Genomic DNA, 8950 nt, shown 5'->3' on the forward strand with positions numbered 1-8950 from the left:
GCATGGGTCCTCAGAAGGTTCTACAGCTGCACCATCAAGAGCATCCTGACGGGTTGCATCACCGCCTGGAATGGCAACTGCACGGCCTCCGACTGCAAGGCACTACAGAGGGTAGTGTGAACGGCCCATTACATTACTGGAGCCAAGCTTCCTGCCATTGACTCTGTACTGGCCAAGCTTCCTGCACATTGACTCTGTACTGGCACCCCCCTGTATATATTGTTATTTTTTACTGCTGCTCTTTAATTACTTGTTACTTTTATATCTTAATCTTATCCATATCTTTTGAACTGCACTGTTGGTTAGGGGCTCGTAAGTAAGCATTTTATTATAAGGTCTACGCCTGTTGTATTTTGCGCATGTGACTAATACAATTTGATTTGATTTGTAATATTGTGACTCAACCATTTACTGACTGGGCCCTGCTGTTTTTAACCTGTTAGAAATCTCAAATGAAAGCTCTGGTGAGTTTTGCACCCCAAATTAAGCCTTCCACAATCTTCTTTGTTTTTTACATTTAGCAGACGCTCTTATCCAGAGTGACTTACAGGAGCAATAAGGGTTAAGTGCCTGTCTCAAGAGCACATCAACAAATGTTTTACGTAGTCGGCACGGGGATTCAAACCACAGACTTTTCGGTTACTGGCTCAACGCTCATGACCGCTAGGTTTCTCTTCATTTTGATCAAAATGTAATGAATTGAAGGTTATTTGTTGATGTAAGGTTGTGTCATTACATTTGGGGTGGGGTCGTGAGACATTTTTGCATCAAAACAGTTTGAATACCACTGCTCTACAGCCTGGTCCTAGATCTTTTTGTGCATTTGCCTGATCTATTGTTGTCATTGTCAAGCCAAACATGAGTGATGAGTGAAAATTAGTTTGCATTATAGCACAAACAGACTGTCACTAGATCCTCTAATCTTTGGTTGCTATGGAAAAAAGTGACAGTGAAATGTGTAGCATTTCAAATTTACAGTAGTATTCATGGAACAAAGTGCTGTGTCACATAAATAGGCTAAACTGTGAACATCCGACAACAGTGGAGTTAACATTACAAATCTGACACCATCACAATGGGGTTCAAAATGACACCATCACAATAGGGTTCAAATCGACACTGTCGGCCCCTCCACTGAACGGCATTATTCTAGACCTGTATGTTTCTCTGCACCTGTTACAACTACCATTAATCCATAACACTACACCCCCCACCCCTCTCTACTCATCTATAATTCAACCCAGAGTGTATGTACCATTCCTTGACACAGCTCAATGAATTAGTCTTTTTGTTCATTAAAGGCCTTGCTTTTAAAAGACCATCATGTTTTATTTTTGCTTGAATTACTTTTTTGGCGTTTTGGCAGCTTTTTCTATTCTGCAGAATGTATTGAAGGGATTGAAGGTGAGGCAGCTCCTGCTTAGCTTCCAATTAGACTGAGATATGTTCATTAATTCAAATAGAGGAGAGAAATATAAACAACCATGTTTTTGAAAAGCAAGGAAGTTTGTCTCAGTAAACGACTAAGATATTTATACTTTCTTTCGTCTTTTTTGTATTTTTTTCATTTTAATGAGCTTGACATCAATATCATCAATATCTTAATTGGCAGATCCTGTAACTAATTTAGCATTCTGTGCTTTCACGGTTGTGAGCGAAAACACAATGCATCATAGAGTTTGATAGCACCAAGTGTTTAAACAATATACTGTGCATGGGGAGCATTGTAGAACAATATGGATTCCGATGTCACCTTCATAAACCTGGCCAAAATATATATATATATATATACATTACCAGTCAAAAGTTTGGACACACCTACTGCACTCATTCAAGGGTATTTCTTTATTTTTACTTTTTTCTACATTGTAGAATAATAGTGAAGACATCAAAACGATGAAATAACACATATAGAATCATGTAGTAACCAAAAAAGTGTTAAATCAATATATATTTTAAATTGTAGATTCTTCAAAGTAGCCACCCTTTGCCTTGATGACAGCTTTGCACACTCTTGGCATTCTCTCAACCAGCTCCGTGAGGTAGTCACCTGGAATGCTTTTCCAGGTAGGTTAGGGTGTGACAGGGGGTGTTTTGTGTTTTTCTATGTTTTGTATTTCTGTTTAAGTTCTAGTTTTTCTATTTCTATGTTGTTGTTTTTTTGGGTTGATCTCCAATTGGAGGCAGCTGGTCCTCGTTGTCTCTAATTGGAGATCATATTTAAGTAGGGGGTTTTCTTCCTGGGTTTTGTGCGTTATTATATTTTGAGTAGTGTTTGTTTCTCTCTGCGTCACGGTTTGTTGTTTTTTTCATATTCAGTTATTTGTGTATTGCAAAGTTTCACGGATTAAATAAAAATGTGGAACTACAACCACGCTGCACTTTGGTCCGCTCCTTTCGACAGCCATGACAACATCATCAATAGCCAAGGTTAAGTGGGAGAGAACACGAACGGTTATGTAAAGTAGTGTATTGAAAGAAATCACTAGAATGTGGATATTTGATGGCAAACTTGAGGCCCTGTTCATCATTAATAGCCAAGGTTAACACAAATAGTTATAAGCAAGAGACTTGTATTGAAAGAAAAAATCTTTGTGAATTTGATGGCCCTGGTTGATCATCATGCAAATAACAAGATCTAGCTTTTGCTTTTTCATCCCTAAACAGACAGGGGAGCCAAGTCGAAGCCTCCTCGCTCCAGCGAGGCGAGGTGAGGGAGACAGAGAGGTAGATCAAAGCATCAACCACCAATAGCTTGCCGTTTGAAGCGCAAAGACGAAACGGATGCAATTAAAACGTAGCTCAAGTTTTGGCTTTTATCGTTGTTTACGCACTAATTTCTGCAAAGCATGTGTTCTTTCTGTTTTTTACTCTCTTTCTCACTCTCTCTCTTTCCTTTTCGATGAGGGAAATGTGCCTCAGATTGGGTAGTCATGGGTTGAGAGATGTGGCATCGCTCACTGAGGAGGATGTAAAGAAAGATGAAAGAAGCAGACACATCTGGTCAACTGCAAAGTTTCATCTCCCGACGGAGTAGGCCGGTCTACGAAGTGTCCATACAGTACATTCTGGGTTTTAATTAGATAGATAGTGAGAGGTTCATTTGCCACCCGACAACCAAATAGTTGAAAAATTGTTTGATCCCTGATTGGCTTTCAGGTACAAATACAACTCCCAATGCCAATCAGATACCAAATTAAAAGAAGTGCCTGTCTGTAAAGTTTGACTGCATGGGGTTTTAAAACAATCCTTCTGGAGGAGTGAGGATTCTCATTTAAAAGCATGAGTCATCATTGTAGCATTTGTGGAATATAAATCATGGACTGTCTCACCTGATGTGTATTCAAAAAAAAATCACCTGATGCTATAACTTTCCGACCTACAAGGGTCAGGTTAAAGTTCATCAAGTTGTGCATTTTCTCATGGTGTCTTGTACAAGGTCAACCATGATATGACTCATATGATTCCATCATCTTACCTTCGAATTCACTTCCTGCTGAGAAGTGCCATTTCACAGGGTGACATTGGACTGTTCATTCAATGTAACGACCTTGTCTTGCAGTGACACAGTCACACCTGAGGTCACTCTATCAGAGACAAACCGTTTGATCATTTAGCCAGACAAGCCTTCAGGGGACAGGTTAGGATGGTGGTAACCATCGTTTTCTCCTTTCCATGAGACATAGACAGATAGATGCTGCACACTCTGACGCATGGTGTGTCAGTGCCCGGCTGTCATGTATGTGTGTTGAAAATGTCAAGCCAGTAACTTAGAAACAGAAGCAAATAGCTAATTAACTTGCCTACACATTGTCTCCGTGTACCTGACTGCGTCCAATCAATCAATGTTGTCTGACAAAGACTTAAGATCTTTGTCCTCCTGCTACAGCAGTTTATCACTAATCTGCTGGAACTGGGTCTGGGGGCTATTGCATTAGGATGAAACTGGTGCAAATTGAATGTAGCGGCAGAACAATGTCCTCCACTCTGAGGCGAGATTGCTTCTCAACTGTCCCTCATTAGTGGACAGGCAGGCAATAGGATTCTGTTAAGACTTCTGGACTCAATGGAAACGAGTGGGGAGACATTGATCGACTGCACCAACACATTATGGGTCGACAGTTAAAGGTTACTACAAGCTTCACTCCGTTGATCTACAGTGAGGGAAAAAAAGTATTTGATCCCCTGCTGATTTTGTACGTTTGCCCACTGACAAAGAAATGATCAGTCTATAACTTTAATGGTAGGTTTATTTGAACAGTGAGAGACAGAATAACAACAACAAAAATCCAGAAAAACGCATGTCAAAAATGTTATAAATTGATTTCCATTTTAATGAGGGAAATAAGTATTTGACCCCCTCTCAATCAGAAAGATTTCTGGCTCCCAGGTGTCTTTTATACAGGTAACGAGCTGAGATTAGTAGCACACTCTTAAAGGGAGTGCTCCTAATCTCAGTTTGTTACTTGTATAAAAGACACCTGTCCACAGAAGCAATCAATCAGATTCCAAACTCTCCACCATGGCCAAGACCAAAGAGCTCTCCAAGGATGTCAGGGACAAGATTGTAGACCTACACAAGGCTGGAATGGGCTACAAGACCATCGCCAAGCAGCTTGGTGAGAAGGTGACAACAGTTGGTGCGATTATTCGCAAATGGAAGAAACACAAAACAACTGTCAATCTCCCTCGGCCTGGGGCTCCATGCAAGATCTCACCTCGTGGAGTTGCAATGATCATGAGAACGGTGAGGAATCATCCCAGAACTACACGGGAGGATCTTGTCAATGATCTCAAGGCAGCTGGGACCATAGTCACCAAGAAAACAATTGGTAACACACTACGCCGTGAAGGACTGAAATCCTGCAGCGCCCGCAAGGTCCCCCTGCTCAAGAAAGCACATATACATGCCCGTCTGAAGTTTGCCAATGAACATCTGAATGATTCAGAGGACAACTGGTGAAAGTGTTGTGGTCAGATGAGACCAAAGTGGAGCTCTTTGACATCAACTCAACTCGCCGTGTTTGGAGGAGGAGGAATGCTGCCTATGACCCCAAGAACACCATCCCCACCGTCAAACATGGACATGGAAACATTATGCTTTGGGGGTGTTTTTCTGCTAAGGGGACAGGACAACTTCACCGCATCAAAGGGACAATGGACGGGGCATGTACCGTCAAATCTTGGGTGAGAACCTCCTTCCCTCAGCCAGGGCATTGAAAATGGGTCGTAGATGGGTATTCCAGCATGACAATGACCCAAAACACACAGCCAAGGCAACAAAGGAGTGGCTCAAGAAGAAGCACATTAAGGTCCTGGAGTGGCCTAGCCAGTCTCCAGACCTTAATCCCATAGAAAATCTGTGGAGGGAGCTGAAGGTTTGAGTTGCCAAACGTCAGCCTCGAAACCTTAATGACTTGGAGAAGATCTGCAAAGAGGAGTGGGAAAAAATCCCTCCTGAGATGTATGCAAACCTGGTGGCCAACTACAAGAAACGTCTGACCTCTGTGATTGCCAACAAGGGTTTTGCCACTAAGTACTAAGTCATGTTTTGCAGAGGGGTCAAATACTTATTGCCCTCATTAAAATGCAAATCATTTTATAATATTTTTGGCATGTGTTTTTCTGGATTTTTTTGTTGTTATTCTGTCTCTCACTGTTCAAATAAACCTACCATTAAAATTATAGACTGATCATTTCTTTGTCAGTGTGCAAACGTACAAAATCAGCAGGGGATCAAATACTTTTTTCCCTCACTGTACGTGAATACGTGATCGTGGGTGGAGTTGGATTTTTGGAACAGCGGACACCTTTTGGTTACATGGTATCCTCACTGGCCCCATGCCTGCTTACAAGCTGGCAGCCTGGCTAGCTGGCTTTAGCCTGGCTAAAAACATAGCAAGCTAGCTAGCCTTTTTAGCTTTCCACATCTCCATGTGAAATAATCAGATTATTATAAAAAAATGTAATCTATAAAATTCTATAAAAAATAAATGATAAGTCACTTCTCAATATTCAGGTAGTACACAAGTACATTGAATGGCGGAGCGTTTTAGCCGCCCCTTTTGTAACGAAAAACGACATTACAACACAGCGCTACGCTCCGTCTCTTCGGTCTCGGTAGTGTGTGAATTTAACTTAAGACAGTTATCAATGGGCAGTCATCAAGTTGTCCAGCTTGGTACTATAGTTAGCTAACAACTGAGAGAAACTAGTGTAGAAACTAGAAACTACACCAACACACATTATGGCTTGACACTTATCACTGACTTGAATGGGTCTGCAAGTTGCGCTGCTTGCTAGGTAGGTAACTAGAGTAGAAATGAGAAGCTACACACAGAAATCAACTCATTACTGATCGTCAGTTTTCACTGGGTCTGCAAGTTGGAGTTGGTAGTTAACAAAATCAAAAACTAGTGTAGACTCTACTGGTGTGTACTGATAAGTGTGTTTACACATCTGTATATTCAAGAGGAACCATAGGGAGGGTCATCAACAAGTTATTGCTTTGAGGAACATTTCTGTTCCAAAATATCAAATGTCAAGTTGTTTAAGAATCATATTTTTTCAGTTTGATCTGATGATCCGAAGATTAAAAAGGCATTTTACATCAAAGCAAAGTGTTTCTAGATCTTGGAATAAGTAATTTATAACATTGGTATTTGATGTAGGGATTCATAAACCTCTGTAAATGATTTAAGAGCTACTCTCAAGACTCATTTAAGGTCCATGACATGGTCATTTAGATTGCATGCATTGTTCCGGTTTCAATGTTGGTAGGTAGTAGGCCTATATCAAGTCAGCACTTGGAATACAAATGAAAGGAAATAGGGGAAGGCACAGCAGGAACCTTCTTTGAATGACGATGATGTTTGGCAAGGACTGAGGATTTTGGAAAGGCTTTGTTCACCTTTCACACCTCTTCTCTCGAGGCATGATTTTAGGACAAAGTTGAGGAAGTTCTTGGGGAAGGAAAGTGGGGCAGGTAGACTTACAAAGGCCCTGTCACTTTCTTTATATAGTACAGAAGCTTTCCAGAATATAGCTCAGGTTGCCAACTGGGTGGTGCCAGCTGTGCTGCTCTCTCTGTCCTTGGGAGAGTAAGATGGAGAGAGAGAGAGATGCAGGGTATCCTTTCCATAGACGCAGGCAGACTTTTGGGATACTTGGTCCAGACTGCAGTATTAGTAGGCTATCTATAGGTGCTTCTGAAATCACAAGCCAGGAAGAATGAAACTGAATAGTACTAAGTGAATAGATACAGTACTCAAAATATAACCAAGGTCTTTGGAATTTTATCTGGTTACTGAGTAAGGGTCACCTCTTTTTCTTGTTCTCTCCCTAGTATCGCTGAATGACACCAATGTGTTTGTGATGTTCAGCTCTCAAGGTTTGCCTATTTAATTGAAATCGAATGATTTGTCAGTAATAAAAACAAATAGTAGTTGACTGATGTCTTGAGAGACTTGTGAGATACACATCAGATACACATCAGATACACAGGCGACGGACCAACTCCCTTTTTCACAAAAAGGTGATTCCATATCGAATAATGCCCAGGGTGAATGGGACTCAAGCATGCGCTTAAACAGTGAACTATTACCCACCAAAACATCTTTCAAATTCACCTCTGCATATGAATCAAGTTGACTAACAGTCACCTAACTCTGAGGTGTTCCTATTCTACTACTGCTTCCTCGCAGAGGGACAGGCTCGCTCAGTTTAGTTCAATGCTGATTGGCTATTATTGTATATTTATTTTATCAAGGGAGGCCAAACGCTCGCTTGCTTCCCTTGCATTCAATGCTACGGCCGGCAACAATGTCATATTCCTTCTGACCAGACAGCCTCAGATAGATACGCTACACATACTGAGACAGAGCGGCGCTGTTTCGTTTGCTCTGATGCTTTAACCGGTGAGATACATTTGGCCTCTTGCGAAAAAAAGTACAATTATTTTGTAGGTGTTTTCTTTTTTTCTTGGTCAATTTCTTGGGGATGCCTGGCTTCCCATAGCATCCATGAATACACGCACATACTGCTACTACTTTCTCAAAGAGGAACAAGTTCACTATAACTCAGGGCAGCGATAATGAGAGAGGAGATCCCATACTACCCCACTGAAGTCTCAGAGGTCATGTGATAAAGATGCACCTGTATTATCTCCATGTTAAAATCCCTTGCCTAGTTAACATGTTAAATGATGGATCGTCTTCCTAGAGCAGAGGAGCATCCATTTCCCCATTGATACCTGGAAATCCCAGTGCCCAGGAGTCTGATGATAGATTCTTCTGGCCTTATCTCACACCACTAATTATTCCTGTATCATAAAGTCTGGGCTCGGCTGGGCTGGTCTGCGGGTACTAGGCTCCTACTTGTAATGTTGAGTAAAATAGCTTGATTATGCATGTTATTGGTCGTTCGTTATCAGTCTGGATTCTTATCACTTTGTTTTATGCAAGCCGCCTTGTTGTGATGCACAAATAAGGGTGTTAGAAAGGGAGGGACAAAGTTTACATCAGAGGGGGGAGAATTAGTTAGCTCAATTAAGCTTAAGCCTCAGCCTGGAACCCCTAATAAGTCTCTGCTGGCAGATATAATCATATTAAACTGTTACATATATGTGGAATATATTTAAGGGATTACATTGAATAAAGGAACAAAAGAGATGGCTCTATTTTAACAAACCAAACTCAACGGTAAATCCTAGCACTGTTGGTAGCGCCATAGGTCAAGGGATGTGTCATAAATATTGTTGCTATTTTCACAATGGGAATTATGGGTGCACCAGCTGGCGTTAGCATAAAGAGGCAGGCTTTCTATGAATTAATTAGTTGGAGGTGTGATGAGGGCTTGACCACTCACTGGCCAATAAAAACCTGCGCCGAAGCTAGTTATGCAGTTGCTTAAATTTGTGTATTTATTGTGTCTGATGTTTAGTTGTCATAAA

The sequence above is a fragment of the Salmo trutta genome, chromosome 6 (genome assembly GCF_901001165.1).
Source record: "Salmo trutta chromosome 6, fSalTru1.1, whole genome shotgun sequence".
Classification (NCBI taxonomy): Eukaryota; Metazoa; Chordata; class Actinopteri; order Salmoniformes; family Salmonidae; genus Salmo; species Salmo trutta.